The sequence below is a fragment of the Triturus cristatus genome, chromosome 3_1 (assembly GCF_964204655.1).
Source record: "Triturus cristatus chromosome 3_1, aTriCri1.1, whole genome shotgun sequence".
In the NCBI taxonomy this organism is placed as follows: domain Eukaryota; kingdom Metazoa; phylum Chordata; class Amphibia; order Caudata; family Salamandridae; genus Triturus; species Triturus cristatus.
The window spans coordinates 28,541,263-28,568,535 of NC_140583.1; positions in this window are offsets into that span (position 1 = coordinate 28,541,263).

Consider the following 27,273-nt stretch of genomic DNA (forward strand, 5'->3'; position numbering starts at 1 on the left):
ACAGAACATGGCCATCAGTGTTAGGAGCCATATTGACACCAGTCCCATGGAAAAAAGTGACTGCACTGATAATAATATTTGCAAAAAAACAATTGAAATACTGTTCATCAATGGCCGGCAGGGAGGTGGGGGGTTAGAAGATAGTGATTTGGTATCAGATGGGGCAATGTAGAAGCCATCTTTTTTGTATGATACCAAATGCTGTAAGCTTCTAGGCCCTGCTAAGTTGACATGGAGAGCAGTGCACAAAATGCCTGTACTTTACCATTCGCTTCAGAGACACAGCTTTTGTAACACACGGTTCGATCAAGAATAATACAGAAGATGCTCATGTAGACACAGACATTTCAGCATAGCACATTTTGTAATATGTCTGGGACATTCTATTATGTTGCAACTATTAACTGAAAAAGCACCAGACCTATATCTTACATTACAGTGGAAAGTCCCAGAAGCAGACCTAGGTCACGCAGTCTGCAACAGTACTTTTCGGACCTTAAATGGTATATAACTATCTAGGCCCTTGCAAATTGGTCAAATGAACTATGCTTAATTTGTGCTACGTATGTGATGATGCCGTATCCTTTGTGGTTTTGGCTTATAAAAGCTATCACCAATGTCACATCTTTGGGCACTCAGTGACTTTGCTGGGTGCCCCCGTGCTGCACGCTAATCTGTTGTTGGTTTCTAATAAACGCTGTTATCTTACCCTTGACTGAGAACTGTTTGAGGTGGATTCATTTCTTGCTTTTATTTCAGATTCCACATTCTCTGGATGCAGTATGGCAAGCACCTTCTCTCCCATGCATTGAATGTTTTTGGTGGGATGGGAGGGCCACCGCCAGTCCTCTGAGGAAGCTCACGATTCTTGCTCCTCTTCTCTTTCACAACCCTCTTCAGGTCATGCCACCGCTTCATGATTTCCTTTTTTGATTGCGGGGTGGTCCCTACTGCATTGACCTTATCGACTATCCTTGCCCACATTTGAGCTCTTGTGGCTAATGGTGTCTGTTGGACCAGGCTACCAAACAGTTGTGGTTCCACTCTGACTATCTCATCTACCATAACCTTCAACTCACTCACTGTGAATTTGGGCATTTTCTGCGTTGCCATGGTGTGTGATGTGCAAAGGGGTTATGGGTGCAGGGGTGTGAGTGGTGGGGGTGGTTGTGATGTGTATGGTGTGTGGTGTGCAGGGAGGTTAGAGGTGCAGAAGTGGAGGTGGTGGTGGTGCTGTGTGTGTTGTGAGTAGTGATGGTGTGTTGATTTGCCTCTCCTTTGTGCTCTGGTGTTGGGCCCTTCAGTTGTGGAGTTTTGCAAAGGATTGTGATCAGGGAAGGGGCTGGTTTTATACTCAGCAATGTGAGTGTGTCCAAATGGGGTATTGCTGTCAGGTGTTTTGTCCTGGATTTGTATTTTTGTATTTGCCATGTGGTTGTGTCATTGGGGTGTGTTCTTTGTTTTGGGTGGCATGGCTAGTTTGCTGTGTGCACTTTGTGGCCTTGTTGTGATTCTTTTCTGTCGACCGCCATATTTGTCACAGAGCCTCCGCAGCGGTGGCTATGCTGCAGCTCTTCCGCCGGCTCTCCCATTCTTCACTGTTTGCGACCGCGACGGTCTGAAACAGCGGAACGTACCGCGGGACCATCAGGGATATCCTAATTTCCCGTGCGGTGTCTCCGATGTCCTGGCGCGGACGCCCGCACATGCGCATTTCTTGCAAGAAATGCGCATGCGCGGGCGTCCGCGGATGCGCATTTGTGAAAAGAAGTTGTCAACTAGGAAGAGGGAGCCCCGGAGACGCCGCGCTGCAGGTAAGGCATTATATTTAATGTTTTTATCATAGTTTATATAATTTTAAAAGGAGGGCGGGCGGCGCGTAGTGGGGCTACGCAGAGCGCGTAGATTTGGGCACACTACGCGCTGCTCCACGTAGCCCCACTACGCCCAGGCTCAGCAAATATGTGAAATTGTACACCCTGCCTACTCCACTGCAGAGGAGCAGGCTGTAGTCTCATGTGGCATCGGTGCAGACCAACCACTACCCCACCTCCTGCACTCCAGATATGACTTCAGAGGAGATCCTCCCCCAGCTATTCCCTAAAACATATCTCCAGAGATAAGCACCCATTGATGCTCTGTTTATGAAATTGGCATGTACCCCAGCTGGGGCCATGAGTTACATCTAGGCTCACTGACAGAGCCACAGCAACTCAAGGGAGGCAAGTACCCCAGCTAGGGTCATGAGTTACATCTAGGCATCTAGGACAGAGTCATAGCAACTCAAGGCATGACCTCCCAGGGTACCTCAAGACAGACTCTTACCCAGCAGGTTCTAAATAACATAACATATCTTAACATGTCTATTTGTAAAGCACACATCAGACATAAGGGTATCTTGGTGCTGAATAGCGGATGTTTATTGTCACCCAACTCAATGGTACACATTACATCGACCACAGAAGGATGAAAGGCTGAGTAGACCCACCAGGATTTGCACCTGTGACCAAGAGGTCAAACACAGGCCCCCTACAGTGGACGCATTGGCCAATAGACCCAGCAGGGCTCTTTATTAAGAACCCCCTGCTCATAGAAACTGCACAAGCTCCAGACGAAATTAGTACTCACTCACCCTCAGGATCTCCCCCATAATGCACTGCAGGCTGCTTCCTGCTACAGAATTGATAATGCTGCAAAGAGATGCTCAGCCCTAGCCCTGAACCCCCAGGCTTTGCTTTTACCTCCTATGGCCCAGAAAGAGCTACAGGCACCGGCACCACAGGCCCTTCCTTCCTGGTTCACAGACTCACATTTTAAAGCGTTTTTTTTACAACTCTTTATCTTTGAAGCCTCAAAGAAGATCGGAGTCTTGATCACAATTGGACTGGCTCTTATAACCTGTGGTTGTTGCTATACACCCTCTCCATGGTCCCCAGTTCCCTGCTGCTCAGTCAGTGTGAGTGTGATGGAATGGAATGCCGATGGGGCGGGATGAATGTCAGTTGGAGAGAGTGGGCTGAGCAGCGAGGATGGATACTGCTCCTGGTGGGGCGTTTACCATCTTACTTATGACGCGGAACCAAGACCTGTCCTTTACAGTAAATCTATATCTCATAATAACACGACTGGCGACCTGACCTCCTATGAAGGTAAACTTATTACAACACTGGCACGACTTCATTTGCTTGTTGCAAACACCTCTTAACACCATATTATGAAAACAGGATTCTAGAGGTGGTCGTGTGTGGCAAGTATATGGCTGTGTATTTGTTGTGCGGTATTTTGTTGAAGCGATGACGTATTCTCTTGCTTTTTATCCTGCTGTTTGTGTTTGACATTATTACATTGTGAGTTTGTGGTATTGCAGTGGTAGTGTTTCAAGCTCTCCTCTTGTTATTTGCTATGTTAGGGTTGTCTTGGGTTCACATTTGGTATTGTCTTGTGATCTGCTCTTTTGATATGTCAACAAAGGCTGCTACATTTCCAGCAACGCGCGGCACAATATGTTAAAGTGTCCCTGGCGAGCAGGCACTTACCGCTGCCTGAGGGAGTACATTAGCGCTGCCCCAGCTCTTCAGCTACTTACGACACCGGTCAGTGCGGCTGAGACTGAGGCTGAGCTCAGCGCCCAGTGATGACGTCATGCTGCTGCTCTTAGTGAGACACACTCCCCCCATGACTACTGAGACACTTGATCAATGAGGCTGGGGGCCCCACCCCCGGTGAACCCCAGTCACAGGCTCACCAGCTCACTTGCTACATTGTTTTTTAATTCTGCTAATGCAAGGAACAAATCAAACTTCATTTACAAATTACAAAGACAGGTGGAAATGCAGTAGTCAGGCCTTTCTTTATCCTGACAGATTCTTTTCCAATCCTCTCTGGCAGGGCTTGCAGCGGCTTCCAACAGCAGCAGGGATTCATTAACTTGTCAATCTTGGGACACAGAAGTGTGTCAGACTGTCCTCAGCAGTAGCGCATCAGACTGTCCTCAGCAGTAGCGCATCAGACTGTCCTCAGCAGAAGTGCATCAGACTGTCCTCAGAAGAAGTGCATCAGACTGTCCTCAGCAGAAGTGCATCAGACTGTCCTCAGCAGAAGTGCATCAGACTGTCCTCAGCAGAAGTGCACAGACTGTCCTCAGCAGCGGTGCATCAGACTGTCCCCAGCAGAAGTGCATCAGACTGTCTTCTGCAGAAGTGCACAGACTGTCCTCAGCAGAAGTGCATCAGACTGTCCTCAGAAGAAGTGCATCAGACTGTCCTCAGCAGAAGTGCATCAGACTGTCCTCAGCAGAAGTGCACAGACTGTCCTCAGCAGCGGTTCATCAGACTGTCTTCAGCAGAAGTGCACCAGAATGTCCACATCAGAAGTGCATCGGACTGTCCTCAGCAGAATGGCATCAGACTGTCCTCAGCAGAAGTGCACCAGACTGTCCTCAGCAGACGTGCACCAGACTGTCCCCAGCAGAAGTGCACAGACTGTCTTCAGCAGTGGTGCATCAGACTGTCTTCAGCAGAAGTGCACCAGGTCTGAAGCTGTTATGGATGTCGGTGATTTTCCGGTGAAAGAAGGTCGCGAGGGAGTCGCACAGGGTTTGCGATGGTGGGATGTCGTTGGCGTTGGAGCTGGGGTTGGAGAGTTTCTTCACGATGGTGAAGAGCTCCTTGCTGTTGTGTGCGTTGTTGTCAAGGCGGTCTGTGAAGGAGGTTCTTTTGGCGGTCCTGATGAGGTGGTGGTGGTTGCAGATGGCGTCTTTGTAGGCGGTGCGGCTGTCTGGCGTCTTGTTGCTGTGCCATATGTTTTCCAGTTTCCGGCAGGTGCGTTTTGAGTCGAGGAGTTCCGGGGTGAACCAGCTGACTCTTCTGCTGGTGTCTCTGCTGGTGGGATTTTTCAGCGGGGCGACGGTGTTGGCTCAGTCGTTCATCCAGCGTTCGAGGGTGAGTGCACCCTCATCGGGGTTGGTGGGGTTCGTCGGAGGGTTGAGTGCGAGGCTTGTCTGTAGTTGTTCTTGGGTGACTTTGCCCCAGCAGCGGCGGGGGGTCTGTAGTGTGCGGTGGTGTGTGAGGGGTTTTCGGAAGGAGAAGTGGATGCAGTGGTGGTCTGTCCAGGTGAGTTCGGAGGCGTGGCTGAAGGTGACGTGGGGGCTTGAGGACAAGATGGCATCTAGCGTGTGGCCGGCGATGTGGGTCGGCGTCGTGACGAGTTGTTTCAGTCCGAGGTTGGTGAGGTTGTCGATCAGGGTGGAGGAGTTGCTGTCATTGTTGTTCTCCAGGTGATAGTTCAGGTCTCCGAGAAGGATGTAGTCGGTGGAGGTCAGTGCGTGCGTGCTGATGAGGTCGGCGATGGAGTCGCAAAATTGTGGCCGGGGTCCTGGCGGTCAAACGCATGAGGACCAGCCCCTCCTCCCCCCACCCCTCCCAGCAACAGGGATATTCTACATTAGAGTGAGCTCTGAGGCAGAAGTGATCTTCTGTGTGCTGTTTAAACTGTGTTTAATAGGGACTGCGCACTTTGTTTTTTTGGCCAGGAGAGGGAGTAAAGTTTTATACAAACACTATTGTCAGTGGACAAGTTAGACCTTTACCTGCAGAAGTCCAAAGTGTGGGTTGAGCCTGTTTGTCTCCTAGGAGATTCTGAACAAGAGAAGCAGCTCCCCAGTCCCAGCTCCCAACTCCCTGGCCAGCAAACCTTGTCTGAGGTCGCTGGGACCTTATATAGTCTGCTAGTGGTTGGTACATGTATACACTGATTGGTGGTTGTATCTGATGTTTCTATTGGATTAGGATTAGTGTCCTCATTGGTTGGGTATTTGAGGGTTTTGATTGGTTTCTGGGTCTGTGATTCAATCAATGTAGGTTTGGGACTAGGGTTAGGCCTTTAATTGGAAGTAGAAATTAGGGCTTCTGGTGTGATTGGTTGCGGGACTAGATGTGGTACTAAGAGTAGGGTTAGGCTTTCTATTGGAAGTAGGGACTAGGGCTTCCTGTGCCATTGGTTGCTTGGACTTGGGTTGGGACTACTGGTAGGGCTAGGGCCTCTATGGGACGTAGAGATCAGGGTTTTTGAAAGTTATTGGGTGCTTGGACTAGGGCAGAGATTGGCTGTAAGGTCCTGGTCTCGTATTGGTTCTATATTTTAGGGCTAGTGTTGTGATTGGATAGGGTTAGGGCGAGGGTTCCCATTGGCTATAGGGGTCACCTGATTACTAGGGCTATAAAAGGCCGAGGCTTAGGGCGTCTCAGCCCAGGCGTCGAGGCTAAGGGCAGAGAGGAAAAGGGCATTTACATGTTTGAGCCTGTTCGAGACTGGTCGGGAATAGGGCCAGAAATGCTGCCCATGTTCACATTCAGTAATAGCCACCCCACACCATCCACAAACATACTAACACATTCACACCAATTGTACACCACACACAACCCTATGCTCAGACCAATGTACCAGCATGCACTACAAACCCAACCAAACCACATCTATACACCCTTCTATCCCAACTACCACCAATACCCACCATCACCTACAAACAGTACACAACTCTATCCTATACCACTAACCAATCCACTCATCACTAACACAACCCCATTCAACACCACACATATAACTACATCCCATCCAGGCACACGCTCCCTGCTCTAATTATGTTACGCTCCTTGTAGGAAATGGGACCCCCGGCCGGCCAGGGCTTGCGCCCCAGCCAGTCAGAGACCACCACTCCTATGAAAGGTCGACCCCTGCTCGCCCTCTAGGTAACGCGGCGCGGGCAGCCAGGTCTATCTCGGAGGACATGTGAAGCATTTGCGCACGCACCCACCAACAACAACCTCCCGGGCCTCCCACAAAAGGAACTCCACACCAAGTATATATATGAAAAATAGACTCTGTATTAAGCAGGACACATAGGAACACACATCGTACAAGGTGCCAGGGGCACGGGTAGGGGCTCCGGGGAAGAAGGTACAGCACAGGGCCAAGGGACCACTGCCAGGAATCGTACAGGGGACATCTGGTATTCAGGGGGGGGGAAATAGGACAAGGTACACAACAACAGGAGCACCCGTAGAGGTGCAACACAGAATACGTGTAGGGATCACATTAGACTTGGTCCATAGCAATCCACAGGCCAGCGGGCCTTTCTGGGGCAAGGTGCCCAAGAGTCTCGATGTTCATGGCAGGGAGCCCGGGGCAAAGCTAAACGTAGCAGTGGCCCACTAAGTGCTGGGCCACTGAGGGACCTCGTAGGAGCCTTACCGGCCCGGGGGAAAAAGGGTGCCAACGGGTGGAGCCACTCGGGCTCTGGGGGCAATGGTACGGTGGAGCCTCTTGGGGCTCTGGGGGCAATGCCACAGGTGGAGCCTCGCAGGGCTCAGACCATTGGGGGGGGGGCACGCGGAGTCCCTCTCGGGGGACTTAGCTTCGTGGGAGGCCTCCCGGGCCTCGGGGCACAACCGGAGATTCACTGGAGGGGGGGGGGGCGGACACCGACAACGTGTCCCGACGCCCCTCCTCCCTGTGGCTCGCCGCAGCACTCACCGGTTTTGGTGCGCCGGTCTCCTTCGCTGCGCCAGCCTTCTCCTTGTGCTCCAGGGCTCTCTCTCTCTCGGGAGCCCCGGGGAAGGTCAGCAGCTTCACGGGGGTATCGTAGGAGCGCGGGGTGAGCTCCCGCCGCTCCTGCTTCGTCGTTCTTCTTCGGCCGGCCTCTCCTCTATCTCCCGGGCCGGCAGCCAATCACGGCGCGGCCTGGGGAATGACGCTAGTGGGGAATCCCGGGCTGGCAGCCAATACCAGCGCGGCCCGGGGATGACGTCACGAGGGTCCCGGGCGGCGGCGGTGAACTCGGGGGGGAATCGACGAGGAGTGGGCTCCCTCGTAAGGCACACGGGCAGGGAATAGAGCGAGGTAGGCACTCGCTGGGGGTATCGAACCCCGGTAGCACGGGGCAGACGCCGGGTGAGCACCGGCTTGTTGAATGTAGCACTACCAGCGCTGGTGCAGGAGTGAAGGACCCCAAAGCGGTAGGGGGCAGGGAGCAGCGCTTCCAGGCGCTGGGCAGAAGGGACAGCGCTCCCCCAGCGCTAGATGCAGGTTACCAAAGTCCGTCGGTAGTCCAGGACCTCAGGGGGGCCCAGCAGCGCCAGAGAGGGGAAAGGGCCATCCTCAGTCCAGGAGTAGGGCAGGGCCCAGGGAGGCACGCCACCCCTGAGCCCCAGCAGCAGCAGCTCCGGGTAGATTCAAGTTTGAGAACAAGAACAAGTCCAGAGTGTCACAGCACCCTTTTTATACACACATTCTTGGTCTGAAGGGGCAGGCAGGGGGAGAACCAGCTGGAACTGGTTATGGGGGATTCTTTACACTGGCCAGGCTAGGAACATCAGCCGCACCCCAGGGGGTGGAGCCAGCAGTGTCTGGGGAAAACCCAGCCTCATTCATGACACTCAAACCAGACGGTCAATCCACAAGCAGACCCAGGCTCACTCCTCCCCTCACATCAGTATGCTAAACACTCCATTCACCACCGGGCAGACCCTCCCAGATCCTGGGAGCCAGGCTCACCAGCCAGCCCCGGCCAATCATACGCCAGGCACATATTCCACAAATATGCCAACTTCCAAAAGGGGGACTTCTAAACTAGACACACTCATACCTCATATACCGTTGCGCAGCATTCAACCTCACGAGTTCATACATACCAGACTTGACCCTGCACACCCTACGCACCGGGAACTACCGAGGACTCATCCATCCCCCATGTATTCCTATGGAAGGGTAGGTCGCTCTCTCCTCACACTCACTCAGAGGGGGAATCACCATCCCCAGGTTACATATACCATAAAAGCTTCAGGGGCGGACCTGCCAGATGGGCCACGTCCAACACATGCCCCTCCCAGCCCAAAGGCAGGGTAGACCAATCACTACCGTGATGGACTTCCCTGCTTGCCGGGCGATAAAACATGGACGTGGCCCGCGCTACCGAGCCACCCTCCAGTTCAACGCCCACCTGGACCGATAGACACACACAGGCTAAAGATTAAGAAAAATAACAAAATGAAAAATTAATAAAGGCATAGGCCCAACCAGGCTACCCCACTGGCACGCCTTAGTTGTCCGTGACTAGGACCAGGCCCTGGGCTACCCAGATACCACTGGTCCCTGCTAATCCGGAGTGGGGGGTGGTAACCCCGGGCCCACAATAGCCCTTCTCCACTCCCTTTCTCAGGGTAGCCACGCCTACCACTGTTCCTTCCACCTAGGGTCCGCACCCTCAGGCTTGCCAGAGGTCACGGGCAAGAATGCCCCACCCTACCTCTACTTCTGAGGTTCCGCGTTCTCCCAGGAGGAACACCCTCAGAACACACCTTCCTATCAGTTTCGGAACTTCCTCCCTCCACTGGTCTTCCACCTGGGAACTAAGCGTTCAGCTCTCCCCAAGGCAAGCCGCGGCAGCGCCAGCAGGTCTTCCTTGTCCGGGATACAACTTAACATAAATTCAATAAAACGAGCCGCGGCAGCGCCAGCAGGTCTCAAGGTTCAGCTCTCCCCAAGGCAAGCCGCGGCCGAGCCAGCAGGTCTTCCTTGTCCGGGATACAACTACCATAACTTTAACAAAACGAGCCGTGGCAGCGCCAGCAGGTCTCAAGGTTCAGCTCTCCCCAAGGCAAGCCGCGGCCGAGCCAGCAGGTCTTCCTTGTCCGGGATACAACTACCATAACTTTAACAAAACGAGCCGCGGCAGCGCCAGCAGGTCTCAAGGTTCAGCTCTCCCCAAGGCAAGCCGCGGCAGCGCCAGCAGGTCTTCCTTGTCCGGGATACAACTACCATAACTTTAACAAAACGAGCCGCGGCAGCGCCAGCAGGTCTCAAGGTTCAGCTCTCCCCAAGGCAAGCCGCGGCAGCGCCAGCAGGTCTTCCTTGTCCGGGATACAATTTAACAGAAATTCAGCCAGGGCGACACCTGACGCCTAAACCACATTCAGGGACACCTGACGCATCAGACACATTCAGCGGTGCACGGAACACATGATGCCTCCAACACATTCAGCGGGGTGAGGAAGGACAGGATTAACGTTGACTCAGCAAGCTCCCCATCCCGGAGAACTTATACTCCTTTACTCTGCATACCTCAACATTCATGCACATACCGTCCCCTAGACTGGTAGGACAGTTTTTCCACCGCCCCTGATTCCTCAACCTGACCCTCGGGGCACGGGTACCATTACTCTAGGGCGGGGACACGGACCATACATATTTGACCACAATTTTGCAACCACCACTGGATCCCACCCTTCTGGTGAATCCAGAGAACCATATTACACTAGGGAGATGATTTACCCTCCCAAGCTAGGGACACCTAACTCGAACACATCTTTCACAGAACGGACATTTACGTAACTCTTAAAACAATAATCTCCTTTCTTTGCGACCAGGTAAAATACAGCGTTTTGCAGGGAGGCCAGTTATCGTTGGGGTACTGCGCAAACACAAGTCCGGATCCCACCGCTTGCCACCAGTGTAGGAAATGGGACCCCCGGCCGGCCAGGGCTTGCGCCCCAGCCAGTCAGAGACCACCACTCCTATGAAAGGTCGACCCCTGCTCGCCCTCTAGGTAACGCGGCGCGGGCAGCCAGGCCTATCTCGGAGGACATGTGAAGCATTTGCGCACGCACCCACCAACAACAACCTCCCGGGCCTCCCACAAAAGGAACTCCACACCAAGTATATATATGAAAAATAGACTCTGTATTAAGCAGGACACATAGGAACACACATCGTACAAGGTGCCAGGGGCACGGGTAGGGGCTCCGGGGAAGAAGGTACAGCACAGGGCCAAGGGACCACTGCCAGGAATCGTACAGGGGACATCTGGTATTCAGGGGGGGGAAATAGGACAAGGTACACAACAACAGGAGCACCCGTAGAGGTGCAACACAGAATACGTGTAGGGATCACATTAGACTTGGTCCATAGCAATCCACAGGCCAGCGGGCCTTTCTGGGGCAAGGTGCCCAAGAGTCTCGATGTTCATGGCAGGGAGCCCGGGGCAAAGCTAAACGTAGCAGTGGCCCACTAAGTGCTGGGCCACTGAGGGACCTCGTCGGAGCCTTACCGGCCCGGGGGAAAAAGGGTGCCAATGGGTGGAGCCACTCGGGCTCTGGGGGCAATGGTACGGTGGAGCCTCTTGGGGCTCTGGGGGCAATGCCACAGGTGGAGCCTCGCAGGGCTCAGACCATTGGGGAGGGGGCACGCGGAGTCCCTCTCGGGGGACTTGGCTTCGTGGGAGGCCTCCCGGGCCTCGGGGCACAACCGGAGATTCACTCGAGGGGGGGGGGCGGACACCGACAACGTGTCCCGACGCCCCTCCTCCCTGTGGCTCGCCGCAGCACTCACCGGTTTTGGTGCGCCGGTCTCCTTCGCTGCGCCAGCCTTCTCCTTGTGCTCCAGGGCTCTCTCTCTCTCGGGAGCCCCGGGGAAGGTCAGCAGCTTCACGGGGGTATCGTAGGAGCGCGGGGTGAGCTCCCGCCGCTCCTGCTTCGTCGTTCTTCTTCGGCCGGCCTCTCCTCTATCTCCCGGGCCGGCAGCCAATCACGGCGCGGCCCTGGGAATGACGCTAGTGGGGAATCCCGGGCTGGCAGCCAATACCAGCGCGGCCCGGGGATGATGTCACGAGGGTCCCGGGCGGCGGCGGTGAACTCGGGGGGGAATCGACGAGGAGTGGGCTCCCTCGTGAGGCACACGGGCAGGGAATAGAGCGAGGTAGGCACTCGCTGGGGGTATCGAACCCCGGTAGCACGGGGCAGACGCCGGGTGAGCACCGGCTTGTTGAATGTAGCACTACCAGCGCTGGTGCAGGAGTGAAGGACCCCAAAGCGGTAGGGGGCAGGGAGCAGCGCTTCCAGGCGCTGGGCAGAAGGGACAGCGCTCCCCCAGCGCTAGATGCAGGTTACCAAAGTCCGTCGGTAGTCCAGGACCTCAGGGGGGCCCAGCAGCGCCAGAGAGGGGAAAGGGCCATCCTCAGTCCAGGAGTAGGGCAGGGCCCAGGGAGGCACGCCACCCCTGAGCCCCAGCAGCAGCAGCTCCGGGTAGATTCAAGTTTGAGAACAAGAACAAGTCCAGAGTGTCACAGCACCCTTTTTATACACACATTCTTGGTCTGAAGGGGCAGGCAGGGGGAGAACCAGCTGGAACTGGTTATGGGGGATTCTTTACACTGGCCAGGCTAGGAACATCAGCCGCACCCCAGGGGGTGGAGCCAGCAGTGTCTGGGGAAAACCCAGCCTCATTCATGACACTCAAACCAGACGGTCAATCCACAAGCAGACCCAGGCTCACTCCTCCCCTCACATCAGTATGCTAAACACTCCATTCACCACCGGGCAGACCCTCCCAGATCCTGGGAGCCAGGCTCACCAGCCAGCCCCGGCCAATCATACGCCAGGCACATATTCCACAAATATGCCAACTTCCAAAAGGGGGACTTCTACACTAGACACACTCATACCTCATATACCGTTGCGCAGCATTCAACCTCACGAGTTCATACATACCAGACTTGACCCTGCACACCCTACGCACCGGGAACTACCGAGGACTCATCCATCCCCCATGTATTCCTATGGAAGGGTAGGTCGCTCTCTCCTCACACTCACTCAGAGGGGGAATCACCATCCCCAGGTTACATATACCATAAAAGCTTCAGGGGCGGACCTGCCAGATGGGCCACGTCCAACACTCCTCCCCCTCCGCATATTACCTGAACCGCGTCATCCCTTGAACGGATCTCACGGCGGGGGGGGGGGGCACTCCACAAGACACCAAGGCGAAAGCTCTTTTGGGGTGGTTAGCCGGATGGTGGAAGCGGGACGATAACGATGCGAGAGCTCTTACTACAAATCCCATGATCCCCGCACTTCCGCCACCTAGTCCGGTCACGTGGGCAAAACCCGGAAGAAGTAAACTGTTGAAAACGCCGCTCGGCGTTTCACTCACTGCTGATTATTCTCCAGAAGCAGCCGAGGACTCCGACTTCTGCTGTCCGCCCGTGTAGGGTAAGGGTGCACATGCACCACCCGGATCCTTGAGAACCGCTCAGACCTCGATATTGTTAACGCGGAAGCCACGCGTTCTTGCATAGACCTTCCTTGTGTAGCGGGGAAAACCCTCGCATTCATGTACCTTGCTGAGCATTATATTCTTGCCTACTTATTAAGCAAATTTCCTGTGTGCTATTATTACGCAATCCCTGTGTGCTATTAGGTGTTTAGCAGTGCCTGAATCAAACAGTCGCCCTGAGACATTTACGAACTGTTGACATCCGATTGCGAATTACAGAGTTAAAAGAAGCATTTTGACTCCTTATTCTTTGTATATTAACAGGGGAACATGAGGCGGCAATCTGCTCATCCCCTGCGAAGTGAAGCACGACAACATATATGGTGTGTATGGTAACGCGCATAAGACAGAGTGTTTGTTGCCTGGCCACAGAGTGCGAGGAGCGTGTTTTCATGTTGCCTTCCTTTTGTTCATAGAAGCCCCTATAGCATTCAGAACAGGGTATTTCTTGTGTGGAATCCAGGAGTACACCTGGAGAAAACGTGGTTTAAGTTTCTTTACAGGTACGAACCCTCACATAAGATTGAGTTGAACCTGACATATTGTAGGAGAGGCTAATGTTTTGAGTGTCCTTCCTTTTCAGATCTCCCTCCCAGCTGTTCCCATCCTTTCCTTCCCCCGCTTGACCATCCCACTCTCCTGTGCTTTAACAGCATTCAGGGTTGGGGCTGTCGAGAGGTGGACCCCTTTTGATATCGATCCGCTCCCGAGGAATCTTCAAGTCAACAGAATAATCAGCCCACGAATTGACTTCCTCCTGGGCGGGTCGATACAAAACATGGCCACATTAGAGGAAGTTTTAAGTGCCTTATCTGTAGTGCAGCACGAGTTAGCCACCTCTCGTGAAGAAACAGCAGCCTTAAAACAGAGAATTGAAGGAATGCAACGCAATCCCTTTGATGCAGGTATGGGGAGGTTTCCCTCAGGGAGTTTTTCAGCCTCAGCCGCACCGTTCAGTGTAGAATTGCCCACGCCTATTCCTCTTGCAGCACCTGAAAGGTTTTCAGGAGATGCCCATAAGGTGCAAGTATTTATCACGCAAATCCTTTTACATTTTTCGTGTAAACCCAAGGCTTTTCCTTCCAACCAGTCCAGAGTAGCCTTCACCATTTCCTATTTGAACGGTGATGCCGCACAGTGGGCCGTTCCCTTGGTGCGGCGCGACGACCCTCTCCTGTATGACTGGGATGCATTTCGTGAAGAGTTTGAGCGTGTGTTTGATCGTAGAGCAGCCACCTTTACAGCCGACCGTGAACTGCTAGAACTAAAACAAGGGAATAGAGACCTAGTTGTTTATGTCAACACCTTCCAAAGACTGATTGCAGAAACAGAGTGGCCCGAGAGTAAACAACGCGCTTTGTTTTATCAGGGCCTTAAGGATTAGGCCTGGGCGAAGCACTACGCTACGCTCGCGTAGTTTGCGAAGTTCGCGCTACTTCGCGCTACGCGAACTGCACGTAGCACAGTGCGAACACGCGTAGCGTAGTGTTGCGTAGTGCTGCGGTCATTTTTTGCTTGCTCGCGGTCCTCAACGTCAAGTTGGCGACCGCGAGCAAGCAAAATGACATCCTGGCGAGACTTTTTCCTTGTTCGCGATCGCGAGCATGGAAAATAAACCTCCCGGCGAGATTCCCAACGCGAGAAGGTCAGGTTTCTCATTGCGAGGGGTCGCGTATGCTCGCGACCGCTCGCGATGAGAAACTACCAGTTCGCGTTGAGAAAGCTGCAGCTCGAGTAAAAATCTACTCGAGCAGCAGAAAACTACAGCTCGCACTGTGCAAGATGCCATTTTCAATGATTGCACAGTGCCGGTTGCTTGTCCGCACTGTGCAATCATTGAAAACAACATCTTGCACAGTGCGAACATGTTACTTCGCAGTTCGCGAAGTGCTACGCGTAGCTCGCGTAGTGCAAACTTCACTTTGCGTAGCTTCGCGAAGTGCTACTTCGCGAACTACGCCCACCCTTATTAAGGATGAGCTGAAGGACGTAGTAGCAACTGTAGATCCTCAACCCACCTCCTGTAAGGCGCTCATTGAATTAACCCAGAGGTTAGACCACCGATTAGCAGAACGTAGGGTGGATAAAAGGCGAGGGGAGAAACCCTCTTTTAGGTTTGACCGAGCTAGATCAGTTCCAGGAGGTTATAACACCACTCCGGAACCCATGGAAATAGGTTCAGTTCGAGCCTCTCTTACTACAGAAGAAAAAGAGCAGAGACGCAGGAACGGACTGTGCTTATACTGCGGAAAGAAAGGGCATTATGTGAAGGAGTGCTTAGCTAAACCCAAAGGACGGGATAGAGAGGCCTTGTCCCGCATGAGTGGGGAAAACCTGAAGACGGAAAACATCAAAGCTCAAGAAGACAAGAAGGGAGGTTCTTGGGCATAAAAACGATCCCTTCAGTACAAAACGTCGATGAAGGTCCGACGTCCCATTTTCATGTGTTCTTACAAGTCCATCTAGGTGAACAGACACGTCCCCTCAAGGCCATGGTAGATTCGGGAGCAACAGGTCTTTTTATAGATAAAGAGCTAGCTCACTCATTGAACTTAAGACTCATACCCAAGGCCGAACCAGAAATTGTAATGACGGTGGATGGGCGGCAATTGGTTTCTGGCCCCATCCGGTACTGTATGGAAAACCTTGAGATATCTTGGGAGGAACAACATTGGGAGACACTTCGTTTCAACGTGATAAAGGCGCCCCAGTATGGAGTCATATTGGGTCTTCCATGGCTTCGGAAACACAATCCGGCTATCGATTGGGAGAAGGAGACGATCAAATTCACCTCGCCCTATTGTCTAGAATACTGCAGTACTAATCGACATAGTCCGGCGAAAGAGCTCTCTCAAACGCATGTGATAGCCACAGCTGAGGAAAAAGATGTTCTCTTACCTACACCGTACCACGACCTCAGGGACGTGTTCGACGAAGACCAAGCCAATATTTTACCACCGCATCGTAGCTACGACTGCCAAATAGATCTGGTACCCGGGGCTGTGGTACCATGTGGAAGAGTCTACGCACTCACAGAACCAGAAAACGAGCATTTACGTCTTTACTTAGACACCTACTTGAACAACGGTTTCATAAGACCGTCCAAATCGCCCGCCGCATCGCCCCTCTTTTTCATACCGAAGGCAAATCGGGAACTCAGAGCCTGTGTGCACTTTAGAGCGTTGAATAACATCACCATTAAGAATTGCTACCCTTTGCCTCTCATTCCTGTACTGTTAGACCAAGTGCGTCAAGCAGTAATATATACCCGCTTGGATCTGAAAGGTGCTTACCATTTGGTAAGAACGCGCGAGGGTGATGAGTGGAAGACGGCCTTCCGCACCAGATATGGCCTATTCGAGTACTGTGTGATGCCATATGGCCTATGTAACGCACCAGCCGCGTTTCAGTTTTTCTTGACCGATGTACTACGTGAATTCCTTGATGTTACGGTTATCATTTATATTGATGACATCTTAATATACTCAGAAAAAGAAGAAGATCACATAGGAAACGTTCGAGCTGTGCTGCTCACACTACGAAAACATCACTTATTCTGTAAAATAAGCAAATGCGAGTTTCACGTGAGAAAAGTGGAATTCCTGGGAATAATCCTATTGGCTGATGGACAAGAAATGGCATCGCGCAAAATACAAGCTGTTTTAGATTGGTTACCCCCCAAAAATGTAAAAGAAATTCAATGTTTTCTGGGGTTTGCCAATTTTTACAGGCGTTTTATTCAACAGTTCTCACAAGTGGCAGCTCCCCTAACCAGACTACTTAAGAAGGACGTTTCTTATGAATGGACTGAAGACGCCCAGAAGGCATTCACTGCGTTAAAAACCTCCTTCACCACTGCACCTATACTTGCCCACCCTGACAGTGACATACCATACATAGTAGAGGCGGATGCATCGGATGTGGCAATAGGAGCCATCCTATCACAAAGGAACAAAAAGAATGGGCAATTACATCCTGTGGCCTACATGTCCCGTAAATTGAATACGGCGGAAACCCACTACACCATAGCAGAAAAAGAACTCCTTGCCATTAAAGATGCCTTTACAGAATGGAGGCATCATCTGATGGGGGCAAGGCATACAGTAACGGTATATACAGACCATCGAACCTGCAATTTATGAAGTCAGCTTGGTTACTTACCCCTCGTCAACTGCGGTGGATGTTGTTCTTTGCTGAGTTCGACTTCATAGTAACATACAGAGGTGGAGAATAGGAAGGCAGACGCCTTATCTCGTCGCGACAATTCCCTTGCTGTGAACAAACAGGAGCTACATGCTATCATTCCCTCCACAAAAATTGTTTGTGTAATACAAACAGATAAGTTCCTGGACCAAGTCAAACAAGCCATTAAAAGTTCATTTTGGAAGACCTGGATGGAGGAAAATAAGGAATGGCACTTAAGGGATGGACTTCCTATACGCAAGCATCAGTTGTTAATCCCTGTCCCTGCCTTAAGAAGAACCGTCTTCACTTGGTGCCATGATGATCCATGCGCTGGACATACCGGCATGGAGAAAACATTGGAAAAAATACTGCGCCACTTTTGGTGGCCCAATGTTAAACAAGACATCACTAAAAGAATCCACCAATGTGTTGTGTGCTGTCAGGCCAAAGCAGACCATAGGAAACCATAAGGTTTACTTCAACCTTTACCCACTCCCGAAGAACCTTGGGAATACGTGTCAATGGACTTTATTGTAAGTTTACATAAGGATAAAGGATATACGGCCATTTTGGTGGTCGTAGATAGCCTCACTAAGTTGGGCCACTTCATTGCTTGTGCCGACCTACCCTCCTCATCCCAGTTGGCAACCTTACTGCTCACCAATGTCGTGGGTCTTCATGGTTTACCCAAGGTCATCATCACAGATAGGGGCCCTCAATTTACCAGCAAATTCTGGAAAACCTGGTGCTCAACCCTTCATATAGCAAACAACACATCCACAGCCTTCCACCCACAAACAGATGGTCAGACAGAACGCCTGAACCAAACCCTAAAGAAATACCTACGCTGCTACGTGGATCAAACAACGGACGAATGGGTGGACCTTCTGTGGTTAGCTGAAGTTGCATATAACGACGCTCAGCATAGTTCGAATAAAATGACACCTTTTTTTTGTACTTATGGCTTTCATCCACGCTTTCTCCCTATAGTAAAACCTCAGTATGATGAAACGATACCTAATGTACAAGAAAGAGTTACAGTAATTCAAGAAACCTTGAAAACGGCCAGGTCAAACCTACAGAAAACCAAGGAACAATACAAAAAACAGGCCGACAAGCATCGTAGACCAGGTCCAACCTATAAGAAAGGCGACTTTGTATGGCTGTCTACAAGGAATCTCAGATTTCGTAAATACAGCATTTTCAATCCTCGGTACGTGGGCCCGTACCGCATACAGAAAAAGATTAACCCCGTGGCGTTCAAACTCGCCTTACCCTCACACATGAGAATCCATCCAGTTTCTCATGTTTCTCTCCTGAAACCATCTGCAAGACCACCACGACAACCAACATCCCCTATACTAATAGACGGAAAACAGGAGTATGAGGTGAAGAGAATACTTGATTCCAAATGGAGACGCAAGTCCTTATGGTACCTTTTAGCTTGGAAGAATTATGGACCTGAAGAAAACTCGTGGGAGCCAGCAGCTAACGTACATGCCCCTCGTCTGGTAAATCTGTTTCATAAAAAGAATCCAAGTAAGACCGGTCCACAAAAAGGGACCCCGAAAGGAGGATGTGCTGTTACGCTCCTCCCCCTCCGCATATTACCTGAACCGCGTCATCCCTTGAACGGATCTCACGGCGGGGGGGCACTCCACAAGACACCAAGGCGAAAGCTCTTTTGGGGTGGTTAGCCGGATGGTGGAAGCGGGACGATAACGATGCAAGAGCTCTTACTACAAATCCCATGATCCCCGCACTTCCGCCACCTAGTCCGGTCACGTGGGCAAAACCCGGAAGAAGTAAACTGTTGAAAACGCCGCTCGGCGTTTCACTTGCTGCTGATTATTCTCCAGAAGCAGCCGAGGACTCCGACTTCTGCTGTCCGCCCGTGTAGGGTAAGGGTGCACATGCACCACCCGGATCCTTGAGAACCGCTCAGACCTCGATATTGTTAACGCGGAAGCCCCGCGTTCTTGCATAGACCTTCCTTGTGTAGCGGGGAAAACCCTTGCATTCATGTACCTTGCTGAGCATTATATTCTTGCCTACTTATTAAGCAAATTTCCTCTGTGCTATTATTACGCAATCCCTGTGTGCTATTAGGTGTTTAGCAGTGCCTGAATCAAACAGTCGCCCTGAGACATTTACGAACTGTTGACATCCGATTGCGAATTACAGAGTTAAAAGAAGCATTTTGACTCCTTATTCTTTGTATATTAACAGGGGGCCATGAGGCGGCAATCTGCTCATCCCCTGCGAAGTGAAGCACGACAACATATATGGTGTGTATGGTAACGCGCATAAGACAGAGTGTTTGCTGCCTGGCCACAGAGTGTGAGGAGCGTGTTTTCATGTTGCCTTCCTTTTGTTCATAGAAGCCTCTATAGCATTCAGAACAGGGTATTTCTTGTGTGGAATCCAGGATGAGTACACCTGGAGAAAACGTGGTTTAAGTTTCTTTACAGGTACGAACCCTCACATAAGATTGAGTTGAACCTGACATATTGTAGGAGAGGCTAATGTTTTGAGTGTCCTTCCTTTTCAGATCTCCCTCCCAGCTGTTCCCATCCTTTCCTTCCCCCGCTTGACCATCCCACTCTCCTGTGCTTTAACAGCATTCAGGGTTGGGGCTGTCGAGAGGTGGACTCCTTTTGGCATCGATCCGCTCCCGAGGAATCTTCGAGTCAACAAATTACACCTAACAGACCAACTTTTATCACTAACAAACATATATTCATCCTTCCATCATTTGTACAACCAACACCCTCCTTTCCCTACTACCATAATAACACTAACTCACAACACACACACTGCACACAACCACACCTTTTAACTCATGCAACAAACCAGTCTAAGACAAACACTCTTACCTCTACTTCATTCCCTCCTACACACAACATACACTCTACTCATAAACACATCACCACCCCCTCTACCTTACAACCTCCTCTCACAAACAATACTATACAACCAAATCCATTGCATGAAACAAATACACCAGCGCCCCTTTTCACTACTCCTCATAAACAGAACATATCACACACACAAGCACAACAAGATCTTCAAAGCGCAACATGTCAAAATACTTACCCCCACCTTTCAAACCATACAAAGGAACAAACTCCAATGCCAAGTTTTCTCTCTTCCACCACACCTAACACTGATACAGCAACACAGCAACTCTCTTCTAACCGCCTCTCATCCATTGGACAATTTAGAACCTTACTACATGACCCGCATGCTGCACCACCACCCCTGACTCATACACCTTACGCCATAAACACACGCAAACAACATAAGCAACTTGCCACACCTCACAACTTCGCTTCCCCATGTCTACTGCACAACAATGTTACACCACAAAAACAACACAGTACTCCAACTCACTCTCAAACACCATCTCCACCACATACACATGCAGACCCATCAAAATGCCTTCTTAGCATGCTGGATGAGGAACATGATACAGAACAGCTACACGATTGCTATCCTAATACAGCTAATGCCAGCACTAAAAACACACCTGCTACAAACACACACAATACTGTTCACTCTACTACAAAACAAAGTCTCACTATCACCAAAGGCCATTCTCTAAACTGTCTACTAATAAATGCTCGATCCCTCTCTAAAAACAAACATCACATCTACGACCTTCTCACAGATGCAAAACCAGACACACTATTCATAACTGAATCATGGTTGGGAGATGATATGGCTCCAGTCCTGCATGAAGCCGTTCCTCTAGGCTATCAAACGATCACCCAAAATCGTATAGGCAAAAAAGGAGGTGGTCTAGCTGTTGTGTTCAGGCAAACATTACATATCACTAAAGTTGACGACATCTCCATAAAGGATTGTGAGGCTCTTCTAACAAGATGCACTACTACACCGTCTTCATCCTGTAACTTCCTGCTCCTTTACAGACCTCCACCTAGCAAGGCGACATTCCCAGACGCACTTCTAGACACAGTTTCAAACCTGATAACAATGCACTCCAACTTATGCATTCTGGTTGACCTCAACATTTGGTTTGACAAACACAAATGACCCATCCAAAAACAATAATTACTGGCCTAGAGGCACTGCACCTGCATCAGATTGTCCACAAACCCACACACATCGCTGGTCATATCATAGATGTCATTTTTGCTAATACCAAACTAGTTACCTTTCAAACTATAACTCCGGTCACATGGTCAGACCACCACTTGCTTGCTTTCCAACATAAAACAACACTAAGGGACTCACCTAAAACTAGCTTACATCAATCCACCTATCGGCCGTGGAACAAACTCAATTTGGAACACTTGGAAACACAACTAACATCCAGTACAGATCTGGAAACAATAACTTTGGTTCAAAATCTATATGAGTGGCTACATAAAGTACTGATCAATCAATTTCACCTCACATGCTATAACTATGCAGATGACACGCAAATACTCCTTCAACTGGAATGCCCCAAAGACATTGAAAAATACTCAATTTTCAGATATCTCAGAGCCGTGGATCAGTGGAGGACTTGGAGCCTTCTCAAATTGAATGCTTCAAAAACGGAAATACTCACGTGTAGCGATTGGAAACATTATGACCCGCTTGCCGCCTGGCCTGATGAACTGGGATCACCACCTAAATTATCAAAGGAAGTAAGAATCCTCGGAATGACCATGGACCCAAAGCGGTCGATGAATGCCCAAGTGGACAAACTAGCAAGATCAAGCTTTGTCACTATAAAAACGCTGCGACAAATTTTTCCTCATTTGGGATTTCCACACAAGGTCCAAGCTACCATCTCCCTTGTTCTGTTCAAACTCGATTACGTCAATAGCCTCTACCACGGATCACCTTTAACAACCATGAAAACACTACTATGGATTCAGAACTCGGCTGCCAGACTACTCTTGCATATCAAACCGCGAGACCACATCTCACCTGCCTTGAAAGCCCTGCATTGGTTACCGGTTGCCAGAAGATCCACGTTCAAGCTGCTTTGTATCACCCACAAAGCAATACATGGGATGGGACCACTCTTCATCAGGAAGAAAATCACCAAACACATTCAACAAAGGAACCTACACTCTAAAGGGGCCTCTCGCCTCAAAATCCCAAGATACAAGAAAAAAACATGGGTGGCACATCCTGTTCAATCAGCCAAACTATGGAACTCTTTACCCTCCAACATAAGGTCCACCGACGACCACCTTATCTTCTGAAAACTACTCAAGAATTGGCTCTTCCCCACATAAGCACCATACGCAAACAGAAATTTACAGCATATTCCTCTGTATATAAGCATTTATTTTCACTATAGGTATGTGCCTATCTTTGTGTATTGCTTTGTATAAACATGTAGAATAATTATGTTGTTGTAAATAAATAAATAAATAAATAAATAAATAAATAAATAAATAATCAAAAATCATCTGTGGTCCATATGTACTTACTTCCATTGTGCATCTATGTACCTTCCATGTACTTGGATCTGTGTGTCTGTTACCTTTTTCCTGTAAAGCATATCCAATGCACTACCATATTTCTCATCCTGTACCTCTATCAATATCTTTAATCTATATATACTTTCCTCCTTTATGCATCTATATACTTTCAATGTACTTATGGATCTATATATTTATCACTTTCTTTTAATTTAGCTTTTCAAATGCACTACCCTATTTCTCAGCCTATACTTCTCTCAATATAGCCTCTGGCCCAACCTTCTGACTCATCTCAAACTTCTTTCTACTACTCTTTCCAATGCACTACCCTATCTCGCACCCTATACATCTATCAATATGTCCTCTACATCCACTCTGTCATTTATCCCAAACCCCATACCACTACTATGATCCCCAAAATAACCCTTTCTAGACTCTATCCTACTCTACCTCTCCTTGCATCATCTGACACCTCTTTTTTACTATACCGATCCCCCAAAACAAACCTTTATAAACTCTCCCCTCTGACTCTTCCCCTCAAAAACCCCTTTTTACTCATGCAAAGGCCTCCTCCTACTGCTATGACCTCGGAAAAAAAAGAAAAGAAATCTCACTCTTCTGTCCCTCCACTATCCTTTTCAATCAAAATAACAGATGAACATGTTCACTTGTCAAATTTCCATATTCCACTTTACTAATTCACCACTAATCCTTTCTGGGTTCCAGAGTAGCGTGTTACTCGCCAATGAAGCATTTCAACACCCAATCAGGGTTACCAGCGCTATATAAATGCAAACCTTTTTCCCTTTTCTACCCCTCCCCTCCCCTTCTCAATCCAAATAACTGACTAACATATCCACCACTCAAATTACTTTCATGTTTCACCATACTAATTCAACAGTAATTCTTATGGGTTCCAGAGTAGCGTGCTACTCGCCAATAAAGCGCTTCAAAACCCGATCAAGGGGTAGCAAGCGCTATATAAATACAAACCTCTTTCCCTCTTCTATCCCGCAACCTACCCTTCTCTAGCCAAATAACTGAATAACATATCCACCACTCAAATTGCTTCATACTTCACTATACTAATTTTCAATACTAATCCTTTCTGGGTACCGAAGTAGCATCCTACTCGCCAGAAAAGCGCTTCAACACTCATCAGGGGTAACAAGTGCTACATGAATGCAAACCTTTCTTGCCTTTTCTCCCTCCACTACCCTTCTCACTCCAAATAACTGACTAATATCCACCTCTCAAATTACTTTCATATTTCACCATACTTATTCAGCACTAATCCTTTCTGGGTTTCCGGAGTAGCGTGCTTCAACACCCCATTAGGGGTAACAAGCGCTATATAAATACAAACCTTTTTTGTCCCTCTTCTATCCTTCTGCTATCCTTCCAAATCCAAATAACTGACTAACCTACCCACCACTTAAAATGTACTTGCATGTTTCACTATAATAATCCAACACTGATCCTCTATGGGTCTCGGAGTAGTGTGCTACTCGCCGAAAAAGCGCGTCGACGCCTCGTCAGGGGTAGTAAGCACTATATAAATGCAATTACAATACAATACAATACAATGAAGCGGTAGCACACTGTCATTTGCAATCAGCAGATTTTACATTGAAATGGCCACAAACTTTCCCACTGACATGCGTACAATGTACAAACTATAATGTTTGGAAATAGAGTTTCTGCAAATATGTGTTATTTTTTCATCACCAGGTAAAGTGTTCGGGTTTGTTTTGCTCCTATTTAACTCTTTGTTTGCATGACACTTCTTAGTTACAAATAATGTGCTTTTGCAACTCCTGATATACTTTAGAAATATTTGTGATATATTTACAGGCTCTTTATTTAAATGTTATGTGATAGAGAAAAGTAACTGACATCTTCAGACAGCTCACTTGACAAAAACCTCTAACTCTAGTAAGAGATAGAAAAATAAACTCAATTTTTCAAGCAGTAATTAGTTAAAAGACAAACTCGCATTTCACCTCTTGCCTTTAACACACAGCAAATGTGTCAAAATAAAAACAAGATTTAATGGCATCTTTATTGCTCATTCACTTTCAGAATGAACAGAACACCTGTTCGTCCTTTCCAGCCTCCTCAGCAGGAGTGTCTTAGACTGTCCTCAGCAGAAGATCAGCAGACGGTCCTCAGCAGCAGTGTGTTAGACTGTCCCCTGCAAAAGTGCTTCGCTCTTCAGCCAAAGTGTGTCAGACTGTTCTCAGAAGAAGTACTTAACACCTACCCCAACCCAGCCCTAAAAAAAAACCAGTCTTGAGCCTTAAAACCAGCCACCAGCCCTAAAAACTACCCCAACCCTGCCATCCTGAGCTCTAAAACCCAGCCATGAAAATTACCCCAACCACAGTCCTATTAACACCCCAGCCCTCCATCACCCTGAGCCCTAAAACCGGCCCCTAGTCCTAAAAACTACCCAACCTAAGCCCTAAAAACACTCCAGCCTCTGCACTGAGCCCCTAAACCACCCCCAGCCCTGGAAACTACCCCTACCACAGCCCTAAAAACAGAAACCTACTCACCAAGCCACTTCCCGATCCTTCCTGTTCCTCCCAATCTCGTCTGGGCAGGAAGTCCCTCTCCAAGACCTCCCACCCCCTGCCCATTCCTCTTTCATATAGAGTGCTGACTGCCTTTACCGCTCATCTGCGTTTACCACCTTTACAATGGAAATCATTGTAAAGGCATGCGTGGTAAAGGCAAGAATGGTAACGCTTGCGTTGTAACGACACGCGTGGGTCCGACTACATTGGTAATGCCGTTTCCCAAATAAAACTTCTATAAGATACTCCGGGACCCCGTCCCACCAATATTGTCCGTAGTACGTTTCTGAGGACTAAATCAATAGCGGACCAAAGATCCACAAAAAAACATAAAGTCTACCACCTCCCAAGTGAACATGTTTCCAATACAACAATTGCATACGGAGGACCTGGTCGGTATTTCCTATGCCATCCCTAAAACCAGCCTGCAGGGGAGTTAGCACGTTTGTGTCGGACATCCACTCACAATCTATTCAAAATATTCAGAATAAACAGTTATTGTGACTGTCAAGGAGGCTGGCTGTAGTTTGAGGGTAGGGATCTGGAGCCTTTGTGTGGATGGGTATTATCTGCGCCCCTGCCCAAGTAGGAGGCAAAGGGGCACCATCCATTATAGAACTGAAGCACATTGAAACATAGGGGCAGCAGGCATCTCTGGGAGACTTGAAAAGATCTCCTGGAACCTCATCTGATGTTGGGGCTTTGCACAGTTGTAATAAAACTTGAGGGGGGCCCCCTGTAAGGTACTTAGAGGGACCCTCTCTGGACTCAATCGGGAGCTCTCTGGTCAGATTACTGTGCTGAAGGGGCCCCCTGGAGCTTGGGAGCCCCCCGCACCACATGAGCTATGGGGCCTGTGTCAGGCCAGTGGGTCTTTGTTTGGTATGGTCCCGTTTGGGGCTTTAGAGATGTCCATGCCTGAAATACTATGGTCTATTAGCATTGTCTGCATTGTAGTAGCTTCAACACTCAGTTCCGGGGGGAGTAAGTACTCACCACCCTGGAGGTCCGAGTATTAAAGTCCCCCTGAGGCAAACCCTGTTGGACAAATATAACTGGGAGAAGTGCTCACCCCATGCAGCTGTGGAGATGTTACTATCTAGAGGGGCAAGAGTTCCTGAGTCCTTATTGGCAAGAATACCCGAGTCCTTATTGGCGATAATGCCCGAGTCCTTATTTGCGATAATGCCTGAATCCTTATTGGTGATAATGCCTGAGTCCTTATTGGCGATAATGCCCAAGTCAATATTGGGAAGAGTTCCCGAGTCCTTATTGGCAAGAATGCCTGAGTCCTTATTGGTGACAATACCTTAGCCCTTATTGGCAAGAATGTCTGAGACCTTATTGGCAAGAATACCCGACTCCTTATTGGCGATAATGCCCGAGTCCTTATTTGCGATAATGCCTGAGTCCTTATTGGTCATAATGCCCGAGTCCTTTTTGGCAAGAGTTCCCGAGTCCTTATTGGCAAGAATGCCTAAGTCTTTATTAGCAAGAATGCCCGAGTCCTTATTGGCAAGAATGCCTGAGTCCTAATTGGCAAGAATGCCTGAGTCTTTATTAGCAAGAATGCCCGAGTTCTTATTGGCAAGAATTCCTGAGTCCTTATTGGTGATAATACCTTAGTCCTTATTGGCAAGAATGTCTGAGACCTTATTGGCAAGAATACCAGAGTGATATCAAAAACAACCAAAGGTGATGGACTTAAATAGTAGCACCTCACTTTTAATAATGCTGCTGCCTTATCTGGCTGTTAGTGCACAATAACTCCAGCACCATTCACCTAGTGGTGCCTCAGAAGAGAATCTCTGACAATTTATTCACAACAAATGGAGGTGCACTGAACATAAAATAGAGAGTCCAAAGTGTTTTTCTGTTTCTTTGTTTGACTTTTATTTCATAGCTGATAAAAACACAACAACAGCCAACGCGTTTCGTTCCTTTAAAGACAAATTTTAACG